This window comes from Salmo trutta, chromosome 13 (genome assembly GCF_901001165.1).
Source record: "Salmo trutta chromosome 13, fSalTru1.1, whole genome shotgun sequence".
Classification (NCBI taxonomy): Eukaryota; Metazoa; Chordata; class Actinopteri; order Salmoniformes; family Salmonidae; genus Salmo; species Salmo trutta.
In genome coordinates, this window is record NC_042969.1 from 64,560,721 (window position 1) to 64,574,953 (window position 14,233).

A 14,233-nucleotide genomic window follows, 5' to 3' on the forward strand; every position below is an offset into this window, starting at 1 on the left:
ACACCCTATGTCCATGTCATCTTTGGCGAAAACAGCTGATTCCTCTCTGAGCATCCGTTTGACTAATTCTTGTTGTTCTTGGCTCAAGTGCTGAACCTCTACAGGTTGGTCCCACCACTCTATTTGACTGTTGTCAGGGCCAGGCTCCGGTGGGGTTCTGTCCTGAACCTGTGCTACAGTAACCTTTTCTCCACTGGACACAGGAACCTGGTGACACGCTACTACTCTCTGTAATGTCCCTATCACTGTTTGTCTTGGTAAGGTAATGTCATGTTTGGTAGTATTCACTACTGCAATGTCAACTTTTTGAGATGGCCGTTTTGATGTTTTCACAACCTGACTTTGTAGGTCCAGGCCCCAGATCACTCTCACGTCTGGTTCAAATAACACAATTTCATCATTGAAGGGAGCCCCTCTTGGGATACAGGGATGAATCCATTTTGTTTGTCCACCTGGAATGACGTCCCGTCTGCCTGCTGTAAACAAGCATTCCTCCATGTACTCTGAGTGCTGAAGCAGATTGAGTAGAGTCTTTGCCTGTCCCTGTCCTAGCTTAAGTGCATTTCTAAGCATCTTTTCTGTATACATCAGCTCTGAGGACTCCTTGTTACCTTTTTGTTTTAACTATTTCTTCAATTACATTAAACCCAATGATTGGTTTCTCCAGTCTTTCATTTGTCACTAATATCGGAACCCTTAACTGTTTTCCTGCAATGACCTCAGCTTTGGAATCAAGCAAACTAAAGCAAATGTCCATCCAACCCAGAAAGAGAATTTCAGTGCCATTGGCTGCCCTCAGATCCAGTTTCTCTGTATTGCTCATGATTTCTGCCAGTGGTCTAATTTGTGTGCGTGGCAAATTACGTTTTCTCCATTCCTCACTTATGATGGATACCTGAGCCCCTGTGTCCGATAGTGCTAGTCTTTACACCCTCCATATAACACCACACTTGACATTTTTTACCAATGTCCTGTGGTAGCTGGGGTAGTTGACCTCCACTCTCGCTGTGTCATGGGACAAGGGGAGATGTGGTCAGTCTTGCGGGCAGTCTTACATGTAGGTTGGTGCTGTTTCCAATGATCCTGTTGGCACACTTTGTAACAATAGGCAGCTTTATGACACAATGAACACAACTCCAACTCTGAGATTCTCTCTACCTTTGCACTGCAGCACTGGATGGAACTAGATGTATCTGAGGTCACTCCCCGTTCCATGGTTGTGACCCCCCAGGCTTTTCCCGATGGCTGTTCGTTGCCCCTGATCCTACATCCTACTACCCAATGGCTATCACTGCCACATTTGTAGCAATGATGGCAAGTCTGTTGACCAGTCTCATAACAACTTTTGCATTTTCTTTTCTCCCTGTTGGTTGGACTTGGTTTTCTGTTGGAGCGATTCCTAACTGAACTGTCACCCTGGCCCTGCACTGACTGTACTAATGAGGCAACCTGACAGGTCAGTTCTTTGATTGCTTCATTGCTCGCATCAATTTTACTCAGGAGAGGATTATATTTGTTTTCGTACTGTGGTCTGTGAGGGCTCTGCCTGTGCACATTCCTCTCCGCTATCCCTGTTATCCTCACTCTGTACTGCATTCACTCGTGTGGGTGTGAACTTATGGGAAATCCTGGCCTTTTGTATGCGTTCGCTTTCATTGCCCCAGGCAATTTGCATTTTCTCAAGCAACAGTTCATCACTGGTGTTAATATTCTGGAGATGCACTCTCATCTCTGCCCTGACATTATAATTTGTTAATCCTGTAACAATGGCCTGCAGGCATTGACCCTTGACTAACACTGTGCCATATTTCAGTCCTGATTGGGCACGAGCTGAGGCTGATAACACTTTCTGTCTCAGGTCAAAGACTCGGACTAGGAAGTCCAAGGCAGACTCCCAGCTCTTGTGTTGCTTTAGTCAACTTGTGATACAGTTCAGTAGCATCCTTCTCTGCATAATGTGTCCTCAAGATTTGCCTTAGTGTGTAGTGTCATGTCTGTTTTTCCCTCCAGATAACTCCTCATCTTAAGCCCTGGGCTCACAGCTCTGATTACTGCTTCTATGATTTCTAATTCATGGTACCCTTTTCTCCGTCCATTTTCAATCTGATGTTCTAGGCTGCTGAAGCTGAGCTTATCTTTTTGATTCTGATCTCCGATCTGTCCACAAATTTTAAAGTCTTTATAATTGGACATACTCACTCCATTCTCTCTCTGTGGCGGGTGCCTTTCTGGAGCTGAAACCACTTCTCTGCTGGGCTGAGAAGCCCCTCCCTCTTCTTTTCATTCTGCCGCAGCTCCCGTCTCTGCGCTGGGTTCGCTGTCCACTTGCCTTGTTGGCGCCGACTGACTGGGACTTGTAGGCAGACTTTTCACAGTATCCTCAGAGTCCGATATTCCTTTGATTTCGTCTTTCAGTTAAAGCAGCCAAGACATTCCCTCATCCTCTAATTCCATTAAATCCTCCTTCTCACAGTAATCTTCCATCAATTTGCGCCGCAAAGCGAGATGGCTCTTTCCTTTTACTTCAGAGTCATCTACACCTCCTATTCCACAACGTACACACAAGTGCCATAAATTGTCCTCAGTTAAAGTCCATAAACTCTGTTCGATTTCATCCAACAACGTTTCCCTCTCTCGACTCATATTGTCCTACTCAGGTGGCAACAACGACAATGCAGGTAATGGCAAGATAGCTACACTCCGTTTGGTGGTTAGCCTGCTAATGTTAGCTAGCTAGCTACTCTCCCAATGTCTCTCACTCGTTGTCTGTTCCAGGAATATGGGCCGGTGCTCACATGAAAATAAATATCAGCGGTGCCTCCAAATTTGTTACCCTTCCAATGAGCTTATCATATAAACTACAACGCCAAAAGTACGGTTTACTTCACATTTAATCATGTCAGCACAGGTAACAGCCGTTTACAGTCTTTCTTTAGTTTTTCATTCTTACTCTTCCCAATTCACTTAAACTATATTTCTTTATTTCCCATGGGCTTCACCAGAGTACCCCCTAGTGGCTGGAATACAACTGTATTAAGCCCCTTACATATACCAGGGAGCTAGTTAATTATGACAAATGTTTTTTGGTTTTTACGGGTGCGACTGCATCTATGTTATTACGCAAGGTTAAATTAAGTTCCTTAGGTGGTTAACTGATTGTTGTACTCTGACGTCCTTGGGTAGGCGGAGGGAGTCTGGAAGGGCATCTAGGAATCTTTGGGTTGTCCGAGAATTTATAGTACAGCTTTTGATGATCCTTGGTTGGGGTCTGAGCAGATTTGTTGCGATTGTAAACGTAATAAAATGGTGGTCCGATAGTCCAGGATTATGAGGAAAAACATTAAGATCCACAATATTGGGAGCACGTGATGCCGCGGAGCTGAACAGACGTTGACAAACCGAGCTCTTCAAAGTTATCCTATTATTACCTAAATAACAACGTTGAAACAATATTCTAACATCGGCTGATAAATTGTCAAGTACTTACCTTCCCAAAGAGCCATGGACCTCCGACCGAGAGGCAAGAAGGACGACCAAAACGTTGTTGAATCCCAAGATAACGATAAAGACACAGCTAGCAAGTTTAGCATTAGCCCTCATAACTCAGACGACAGTTCCAGACTGTTGCTCTCGGCAGCCTCTTGCGAGCCTGCCGACATGCTGGCTACTCTCCTCCGGGAAATTCAGGATGGTAACAAAGGTCTTTCTATGAAAATTGACAAGAAATCGGCTGAACTCCATTCTTCCATCGACGACCTGAAATCCTCCATGAATGATCTCCTTCTGAGAACGACTGAGGCCGAGATGCGCATTAGCACAGTTGAGGATACCATCGCTTGACATGACCAGGCTCTGATAGAACTGCAGAAGGATAATGCCTACCTCAAAAACAAAGTATACCAGATGGAGAACCAGAGCAGACGCAGTAATACCCGTGTGGTGAGATTGAAAGAGGACAGCGAGGGCCGTGACCCGGTCCGCTTCTTCACTCAATGGATCCCGGATGTCCTAGGCATAATCAACTTCACCAAGCCGCTGGAAATCGAACGCGGCCACAGAACATCAGCGCCGAAACCCCGACCAGAGGAGCCCCCACGTGCCATTCTGGTCAGGTTCCTCCGTTTCCAAGACAGAAGATACTGCAACTCGCAAGAGCCAAAGGGGACATCACCATCGATGGCAAGAGGGTCAGCCTTTTCCCGGATATGAGTGCCGATCTCACCAGATGTCGCAAGCAGTTCAGACCTGCCACCAAAGCACTGAAGGAGAAGAACATCACCGGCTACCTCATCCACCCTGCGCGGATGAAAGTTCAGTACAAAGGCCGATGCCACATCTTCAACACACCGGGAGAAGTGTTCACTTTTCTCAAAGAACCGAACCGCGTCTGAAAAACGGTCTCTCTGGGGGATAAGTTTCAATTTGTTTGTTTTCTCTTATCTGGACTGAACTGCTGATATCTTCTTGGATTTTGGATCCGTTTACCCCGCTATCCGGTCGCTATAATTGATTTGCACATTTTCAACTAACCGTTTTTCCCCGGGGTGAGTTCTATTACATTTACAGGAGAGTATATTTTGGTTTAGTCAATATCCACTGGGCGACGCAAATAAGTGGGCTTAGGCCCACCGCTTCCCCTCCATTTATGTTTCTCCTCTCCCGAAAAAAGACTCAAGCAGCCCTTACCGTGGGCAGTAAATAATCAGCCATAAATGTCTATTCACAATGTTTGTTTTCAACTTAGAGAGCTCGCAGGTTTTAGTTTACGCCAAGGTTTAGCTAGTAAGAGTAAGGTGGAAAGCGAGCAGCAACGTATCTCTACAAGTGTATTCATGTTTGATTGTTGGGATTGTTGTTTTAGTCTGACAATCGGGGTGGGTGGGATTTTTTTCTCCCTTTTTTTCCATGTTTATTGTTGTTCCCTTCCTAAAGAGACACATAGGTCACTTCTGTGTTAAAACCAAAGTTGAAACATTTCCTGACTATTTACATATGAGAGATTTCCATTCGGTTACATATTTGAAACCCAACCGATGCTTAATCCACTAAAATATGTCACATTCAATGTAAAAGGTCTTAAGGAAAATAGTCTATACATACCTTAAGAAATTAAAGGCTGACATTGTGTTTCTACAAGAAACACATCTTACAGCCAGCGAACTCAAGAAATTGAAGAGGGAATGGGTAGGACAAGTTTTTGCGTCCTCTTTTAACTCCAAAGCCAGAGGAACTGCAATTTTGATAAGTAGACACATCCCCTTCTGCGTCAACAACACCATCTCTGATCCCTCGGGCAGGTTTGTTTTGGTGCAGGGGCATAGGTTTTCAGAGTCTTGGACCCTGTTGAATATTTATGCTCCTAACTTCGATGACCATATGTTTATACAGAATGTCTTCCTTCAGGTCGCTCAAGCACCACCAGGATGGCTACTGGTTGGAGGAGATTTTAATTTTTGTTTAGATACAGTTCTTGATAGGTCCTCTGATGAACCCAAGCTCACCATGTCATTCATGAAAGATCTTAATTTACTAGACATCTGGAGACAGTTGCACCCACAGGATAGGGACTACTCTTTTTATTCACACCCACACAAGACACACACACACGCATAGACAACTTTTTACTATCGACCCAACTGTTTCATAGAGTTTTAGATATCGAGTATCTCCCCAGATTGCTTAGTGACCATTCTCCTCTGGTATTATCAATCTCCATTCCTACCAAGGTAAATGGAGCATATAGATGGAGACTAAATTCTACACTCCTAAAGCAACCTGAATTTTGTGCATTTGTCAAAGAGCAGATCAATATTTTTTACTTTGACAAACAAACCCTCCGCTCCTGACAGTTTCATTCTTTGGGACACATTGAAAGCCTATCTGAGGGGACAGATCATTTCCTATACTAAAGGGTTGAAGAGAAAACACGGTGCGGAACTGAATGTCCTTGAATCTGAAATCTCTGAGCTAGAGAACCTACCAAAGAGGCCCGACTAAAGATCTATACAGGCTTTTGGTAAATAAAAAACTGAAATATAATATTCTGAACACATATCAAGCTGAGAGGGCCATCACTAAATCAAAACAGCGTTATTACGAGCTTGGAGAGAAAGCTCACAAAGTACTGGCATGGCAACTGAAAGCAGAGGAAAGTAAGAGGACAATTAATGCTATAGAAACTCTTACTAATGAGATCTTTCGAGCCTACCGAAATTAATAATACCTTTAAGAAATACTATGAAGACCTCTACACTTCCCAATCAAGCGATGATCTATCAGAGATCGACTCCTTTCTCTCCCCTCTCAACCTCCCATGCCTGTCAGAGGAAGACAGAGAGCGCCTGAGTGAAAACTTCTCAGTTCCTGAATTGTTGGAAGCCATTAAATCCTTACCTTCTAATAAATCTCCTGGGGAGGATGGCTTCCCTCTGGAGTTCTATAAAGAATTTAGGGAGCTGTTGGTCCCCTACCTTATGGAGGTACTTAAAAAAGCCGGGGAAGACAACTGCTTTCCAGAGTCTTTCTCTCAAGCAGTGATTACTGTAATCCACAAGAAAGGGAAAAACCTGCTAAAGTGCGCCTCCTATAGACCAATCTCTCTCCTTAACACAGATGGTAAACTGGTCACCAATCTCTCTCCTTAACACAGATTGTAAACTGGTCACCAATCTCTCTCCTTAACACAGATTGTAAACTGGTCACCAATCTCTCTCCTTAACACAGATTGTAAACTGGTCACCAATCTCTCTCCTTAACACAGATTGTAAACTGGTCACCAATCTCTCTCCTTAACACAGATTGTAAACTGGTCACCAATCTCTCTCCTTAACACAGATTGTAAACTGGTCACCAAGACGCTATCTAAGAGACTGGAGTCATGTCTTCCCCTGCTGGTCAACCCAGATCAGACTGGCTTCATAATTAAGACTGTCCTCCAATAATCTCAGAAGGTTCTTTGATATAATTCACCTTGCTAACAAAAACAAAATACCTAGTGTTGCAGTCTCCCTCAACGCTGAAAAGGCCTTTGATAGGGTTGAATGGCAATACCTCTTCCGCGTCTTGGAAAAGTTTGGTTTAGGTACTGTGTTTGTAAATTTGATAAAATCACTCTACAAATCTCCTAAAGCTTGGATTGCTACCAATGGGATTATTTCCTCCTCTTTCCCTCTCTATAGGGGGAACAGAGAATGTTGCCCAATTAGCCCCCACCTCTTTGCACTCGCCATCGAACCGTTGGCTGAGGCTATTAGATCGTGCCCTGACATACATGGCTTTGAGGTGGGCCCCCATACCCATAAATGATCACTCTTTGTGGACGACCTTATCTTATTTCTAACAAACCCAGAACACTCCCTCTCTCACTTGCAGATCCTACTATAGTGTTATAGTTCTTTCTCTGGATATAAGGTTAACTTCGATAAAAGCGAAATCTTACTGTTGTCTGTCTTTGACCATCATACCATCAAGCACAAGTTTCCTTTTCGATGGTCGCCTCTGGGCTTCACATATTTGGGCATAATGGTGGATGGTAACCTGAACAACCTCTATAAACTCAATCTGGCCGGCTTGTTGCAAAAGGTGGAGGGTGACCTGTGTAAGTGGATGGACTTGCCTCTCACTCTACTGGGTAGAATCAATGTGATTTAAAATGAATATCCTGCCCTGATTTCTATATTTGTTTCAATCTCTCCCTATCCCTGTGCCCGCAGCATTCTTTTCCTCTCTCGACAAGCTGACCAGACGGTTTATCTGGCATGGCAAAACCCCGAGGGTTAGCCTGGACAAACTGACCCTGGATTACGGTCAAGGGGGCTTAAAACTCCCCAATTTTAGAATGTACTACTGGGCTGCACAGTCTAGGTTTCTGGCTCAGAGGTTTGACAATGGTCCCTCTCCCTCATGGTTGAACATTGAAAAGCTTGAGGTGAATGATGACACGGGGGCAGAATTGTTTTACAAATGGGACAGAAAATCTATAAAAACCATCACAGACAACCCTTTAATCATACATTCTGTCCTGGCATGGTGCAAACTGCATGAGCTGTTCAGACGAGGGGGATTTCTTTCCCCTAAAACCCCTCTATGGAACAATAGATTGATCCCTATGTTTTTCCAGAATAGTAACTTTAGACCATGGTCTGATAAGGGGATCACTCTTCTGGAACACTGTTATGAGGAGGGAGTTCTTATGTCTTTTGAACAGCTGAAACAGAAATACCACTTGTCTAACAGGGACTTCTTTAGCTACCTACAACTACGAGACTTTATTAGGGTGACTCTCAAGGGACAATGGAACCTACCTAAGATGTCACCTATTGAACAACTCTGCCATGCAGACCAACCACTATTCAAGACCATTTCCCGTGTTTACGATGCTCTTATGTCAGTACTAACACTGCCTGAGCTAGATAAACCCCGACTTAGATGGGGAAAAGATCTGGCTATTGATATTGATGAGGGCCTATGCAGGGATGGTGTTACATCCACATTGAACTCCAGATACAGACTGATCCAGTTTAATTTCCTCCATCAGCTCTATATCACCCCATCTAGACTGCACAAGTTCAACCCTGATATCTCCTCCCTATGTTTTAGATGTGGCTCAGATGAAGGAACATTCCTCCATTCCACTTGGCAGTGTTCAAAACTACACGGTTTCTGGCAGGGGGTATGCGATACCATATCCTCAATCCACGGGGTTGCATTCCCTTTAGACCCCGAGGTCTGTCTACTGGGTAACTATACTAACACCAATCTTAGGCAAAGTCATACTATAAAGCTAACAGAAATATTGCTAGCGATTGTCAAATGTATTGCCTTGAAATGGAAATCGGATTCCTTCCTGACAGTTGCAATGTGGCTATCGGAAGTTAATAGTTGTATCCCACTGGAGAAAATCACTTACTGCTTGAGGAATAAGTTAAAGACATTTTACTGAATTTGGCAACCTTTTATTGACTATATGGAGAATCTCCCCTCGCATCACATTGATTGAATCTCTATATAATTCTTATATAATGTTTCACACGTAATGTATAATATGTAGCTTACGGCAGGTGACAATATGATTCAATGTCTCATTATTTTTTATTTTACTCTTTATTATGACTTAAGTATCATGTATGTTTTTTATGTATGTCCGTATATATAATTTGTTTTTTTTTATTACGCTCGTCTGTTACCGTCACGTTGTCTAACATATTTTCACTTTTGTTTTGAATGTTCTTAATTGGAAAATGCAACAAAAAAAAGATCCACAATATTTATTCCACGGGACAAAACTATGTCCAGAGTATGATTGTGGCAGTGAGTATGTCCGGAGACATGTTGGACAAAACCCACTGAGTTGATGATGGCTCCGAAAGCCTTTTGGAGTGGGTCTGTGGACTTTTCCATGTGAATATTAATATTCAACTTTTTGGTGAATTTATCTGCCATGACTACAAAGTCCGTTAAGAATTCAGGGAAATCAGTGAGGAACGCTGTGTACGGCCCAGGAGGCCTGTAAACAGTAGCTATAAAAAGTGATTGAGTAGGCTGTATAGATATCATGACTAGAAGCTCAAAAGATGAAAACGCAGTAAAAAAAAAAATTGAAATTGAAATTTGCTATTGCAAATGTTAGCACACACCTCCACCTTTGCGGGATGCACGGGGGATATGGTTACTAGTGTAACCAGAATTGAACGCAGTAAATTCATCAGGCTTAAGCCATGTTTCAGTCAGGCCAATCACATCAAGACTTTGATTAGTTCATTGACTATAACTGCTTTGGAAGTGAGGGATCTAACATTAAGTAGCCCTATTTTGAGATGTGAGGTATTACGATCTCTTTCAATAATGGCAGGAATGGAGGAGGTCTTTATTCCAGTGAGATTGCTAAAGCGAACACCTCCATGTTTAGTTTTGCCCAACCTAGATCAAGGCACAGACACGGTCTCAATGGCGAAAGCTGAGCTGACTACACTGACTGTGCTAGTGGCAGACTCCACAAGCTGGCAGGCTGGCACTTACTATTGGAAAACAAATGGAAGTTTCTCTCGCTGACCTACATAAACTACAGTGTGCATCTCAGGGGGCGGGGCTTCACACACTGGCTGGGGCACCAGTGCAAAATGCGCAGGAAACCACTGGGGGACGACATTGTTCTAATTGTGGCTCCAGTGGGCATGCTACAAGGGCATCTACATGTCCACCAAAGGGGCAACGCTACAAGAACTGCAACAAATACAATCATTTTGTCCGTTGTTGTCGTTCATTAGCGGCAGGACAGCGTCCAGCAGATGCAGGTCGAAGTTCACCAGTCTCCATTAACTCTGTACATGATGACTCAGTTGCATTCAAGCAATGTGACTGCTTCATTAAGGGTGTTAAAACCTCCCTGGTGATTGACACTGGAGCAAAAGTGTTACTTTTGAACAAAGCCACTTTTGACTCATTCTTCTTACATGTACCACTGCAGAGACCAGCAGTATCCCTCTACAACCACAAGTCGATCTCAGTCATTAGGACTGTCTGTTAAAACAACAAAACTACAGCAGCCACCCAGTTCTACGTTGCAACAGATGGCGCTAACATCCTCAGACTGGACTTATTTCAAGCTGTCAGATTCAACTGGTGCACATGTGCAGCACTTGCCTAGACCAGTGCCTACTCACAACTGTTTGAGGGGGCTAGGTCACCTTAGAGGTTTTGTCAATGAGAATTGAGATCTCATTGCAGTCATAACACACAGGGGGCTGTTCAGGTACAAATGCATGCCATTCGGACTCAGCTCCACGCCCAGCTGTTTCCAGAAGATTTTGACTCTTCTTCTGGCAGGCATACATAGTGTCAATCTATCTGGATGACATTGTGGTGCACGATAGATCACAGACAGAGCATGATTCTTGCTTGTAGCAGGTGTTTCGTCAGCTCTTCGAGAACGGGTCTCGACTCAACACAGAAAAGTGTGTGTTCGGGTGTCAGACGTTGAGTTTCTTGGATACAGGCTTTCCAGCCAGGGCATCACCCCCACCCTGTCCCAGTTGGATGCCATTCTCACCTTACCTGAGCCTCAGTCCGCAGCACAGATGGAGTCATTCCTCAGCATGGCAATATACTACTTACGGTTTCTTCCAAACTACGCTTCGCATGGCACATAAGGGGCACCTGGGCATCATTAAGGTGAAGCAACGGTGCAGGGACATGGTCTGGTGGCAAAATATTGACAAAGACATTGAGTCCCTTGTGAAGGACTGCACAGCATGCCTGATGAGTGGGAAATCGGACATACCCACATCAGGGTTACCAAACACACAACTGGGGTGTCTCCTGCCTCCCTGATGATTGGCAGGGAACTGAAACTCCCTTTGGACTGCCTCTGCCCAAAACAAAAGAACAAGCCTGCTGCAGCAAGGCAAGCCTATGTTGGAGCAGCACAGCAACAGATTAAATAATGTTATGACACGTCTCACGGAGTGAAACAACCAAGCCTGAAGGCCCAGGACTGGGTGAGGATCAAAACTGACAACCGCCAGAACAAGCTCTCCTAATTTTGATCCAAGTCCCTGAGATTGTAATGGCAGCTAGGGCCTGCAACATTCCAACTTCAGGATGGATCTCCCAGTCCCTGCCGCTGAAAAACATCCCCACAGCATGATGCTGCCACCACCATGCTTCCCCGTATGGATGGTACCAGGTTTTCCCTAGACGTGACATTTGGAAATTCAGGCCAAAAAGTTCAATCTTGGTTTCAGCAGACCAGAATCTTGTTTCTCATGGTTTGAGAGTCCTTTAAGTGCCTTTTGGCAAACTCCAAGAGGGCTGTAATGTGCCTTTTTTACTGAGGAGTGGCTACTCAACAATAAAGGGGGTGGCAGGTAGCCTAGTGGTTAGTGTTGGACTAGTAACCGAGAGGTTGTAAGATCGAATCCACAAGGTGAAAATCTGTCGATCTGCCCCTGAACAAGGCAGTTAACCCACTGTTCCTAGGCCGTCATTGAAAATAAGAATTTGTTCTTAACTGACTTGCCTAGTAAAATAAAATAAAAAGGCCTGATTGGTGGAGTGCTGCAGAGATGTTTGTACTTCTGGAAGGTTCTCCCATCTCCACAGAGGAACTCTTGGAATCTTGTTCACCTAACGGGCCAAGGCCCTCCTCAGTTTGGCAGCCAGCTCTAGGAAGAGTCTTGGTGGTTCTAAACTTCTTCCATTTAAGAATGATGGAGGCCAATGTGTTCTTGTGGACCTTCAATGCTGCAGAAATGTTTTGGCACCCTTCCCCAGATCTGTGCCTAGACGCAATCCTGTCTCTGAGCTCTACGGACAATTCCTTCGACCTCATGGCTTGGTTTTTGCTCTGACATGCACTGTCAACTGTGGGACCTTATATAGACGTGTGTGCCTTTTGTAAATCATGTCCAATCAATTTAATTTACCACAGGTGAACTCCAGTCAAGTTGTAGAAACACCTCAAGGATGATCAATGGAAACAGGATGCACCACGGCTCAATTTCCAGTCTCATAGCAAAGGGTCTAAATATTTATGTAAATAAGGTATTTATGTTTTTTTTTTGTATTTTTTTTTTTTTATATATAAATTTGCAGAACTAAAAAAAGAAACCTGTTTTCGCTTGGTCATTATGCAATATTGTGAGTAGATTGATGAGGGGAAAAAATAATTTCATCCAATAAGGCTGTAACGTAACAAAATGTGTAAGAAGTCAAGGGGTCTGAATACCTTCCCGAATGCACTGTACATGTGTTTTTGTATCCAACTGGCCGCCTTTTTGTGTTCTTTTTGGATTACCTGCCTTTTAGGCGCCTAACTTCCACTGACCTTATCACACAACATTGTCATATTATTAAAGAGTTGTTAAAAAGTTAATTACTTAATATGCTGAAAGAAATTAGTACCAAAATTAAGCATCTATATTCAAGAGCGCGCATCAACTTACGCGGTAGACTCCTTATCAGGACTTGTTTCGCTGATAAGTGGTTTGTCCAGTTCATTTGGGTTGTCCATTGAGGTCCAGCCCTTTGAGTGTGGTACACTGTTAGGCTTGGGGTTAGATAAAGCAAAGGGGAGGGCCATACTGAACGGGAGGAAGATGTCTGTCCCACTCACTCACTAGACAAGAGGAATGGCATTGTTGTTGATCTAGAATATTTATTTTCCTGTTTTTCATGATTAAAATAAAAAAGCCTAGGTCATTCGTACAGAATGATACCTGGAGCATTTCATTTGTATATTATATAATATTTTCGGTGTGTAATGTACAGTGTCTATTTTGTGTGCCAGTATTGTGTGCCAAATACAATTTACTCCTCAGGGACATTAAAATTCATCCTATCCTAAGTGAAATAGTTTAATATTGATACCTGTAAGGTTACTTGAATATCTTCATCTAACACTATCCTCATATGTAGTCTATTGGTGTGCCATCATCTTTCACTAATTCGGCTAAAAGAATGATAACTGAGATTTTGAAGTATGTCATAAGGTGTTACCTCACAAGTGATCAGTGACCAGACAAGAAATACATTTGCTCATTCACTCGTTTCTTGTCTAATCTTGATTCTAGATAGAGCACGCATCCATTGCAAAACCGTTCATTAGCATATGATACTTTATGGTGTTCTATACTGTACCTTTCTATGTATGTGTTGCCATAGTTATCGTACTAAACCCTTATATTGCCCTAACCAACTCTGATATGACCAACTGATCTGCCCCCAGAACCATACATTTGCCTGATTCATGTGGGCCTATATGTCTGCCAACGGCAGTGAATGTGGTTTTTGTCATTAGTCCCATAATTCAAACACACAATTAACAAATTAAGATTACGTTTAAGAGTAATACATGTGCTTAAATGAAACAAATATTTTTATTAGTAAAAAATCATGAAATATTCAAACAATAAATTAACAATTTTTAAATTAAATGAAATCATACATGGTCATGAAGACTACAGTTGTAACTTGAAAGGAGGACAAAATTAAAACAGATTATACAGGTTAACAGCAATTACAAAAAATTGCAAACTATGTATGCTAAATCACACTATTCAGTGTGAAAACAAACAATGGTAAAACAAATGTGATAAAACAAACTATCCATCAGTGAATAACACAAGAATAGTTCTACAGAGGAAGCCTATATGCTGTCACGCATGAGGTTGAGTTTAATTCCAAAAGGAGTTGGCACTTTCAGCGAGGTCGAAGGAACCCAGAAACATCCGGTTTT